The following is a 1095-nucleotide window of genomic DNA, read 5'->3' on the forward strand; positions in this document are numbered from 1 at the left end:
TAACATCACAACCTTAATATTTTACAGCCATTTCTAGCACAACCAAACGTAAACAAAGTTAAACAGCTAGAAACAGCTATTTTTCATTATAATTTTGCTAGTATAGTCACCTGAATCCCTATTTTAAAAATAAAGTCTTCCAGCTTTTATAAAACAGGAAAAATAATATAGCATTCGAATTTTCAAAAATTGTTGGTTGACTTCACCATCTGATTACTGAAAGGAAAATAAGGCAAAATAGGTATAAGCCAATATTTATAAAAATATTTACATTGTTTGTATATATATGAGGGTTGCCTCAAATTATTTTTCTTGGAAAATTTTTTTACAGCATCCATCTTGTATAGTGAAAATGGCCCCCCATGCTGAAGAATTTTGGAGGTAAAATGGTCCTAGTTACCTCGGCTGTTAAAGTAATTACCTGCTTTCAAAATAAAATTGGCTCTCTTCTTATTTTTAATCAAATTATCTAAAATCCAAGAAAATCTTCTCATTTTAGAGGGCTTACATGATGCAATCTGTCACAAGGGGTTTTATTTGCCTTGTGGTTTCCAACCGCTAATATTACAGTGTTCTACGCTTCTAGCCAAATAACCCTGCGATATTGCAAACTGCTAACTTTTCAAAGAGTTTCGCACATTTAGTCAGTTGAATTGTATTCCTCGTCTCGAAAACAAATAAATGAGTAACTGGAGAGTGTGCATGCAAAGGCAAGGACTAATTTTACATGACAATAGATTTCTGTTTTAAAGAATACTTTTATCGATCTTTCTATACTCTAATCTTCTCTTCACGCGCGCTGCCCTCGCGAGACCAATTTTGAACTTTCCAACCTTCAGTGCCAAAGGGTCGTTAGCTCGCTCATTTTCTTCAACTACTGCTCTTAATTAAACTCAGAAGATTTGTTATTCTACACACTAGGCCAGAGGAGAGAAATTATGAGAGCGAATGCCATGCTGCAAGTTCTTCGAACTGTCCAGCAGGTTTGAAAACAGAGTTTGATCTCCATTCACGTATACTCTCACAATGGAAACAATGGACATTTCTATTGAGCACAACAAAGCGGGCTGATCTCCATCACAAATAATTTATTAT

The sequence above is a fragment of the Rhopilema esculentum genome, chromosome 10, assembly GCF_057945365.1.
Source record: "Rhopilema esculentum isolate cy_ngs chromosome 10, ASM5794536v1, whole genome shotgun sequence".
In the NCBI taxonomy this organism is placed as follows: Eukaryota; Metazoa; Cnidaria; class Scyphozoa; order Rhizostomeae; family Rhizostomatidae; genus Rhopilema; species Rhopilema esculentum.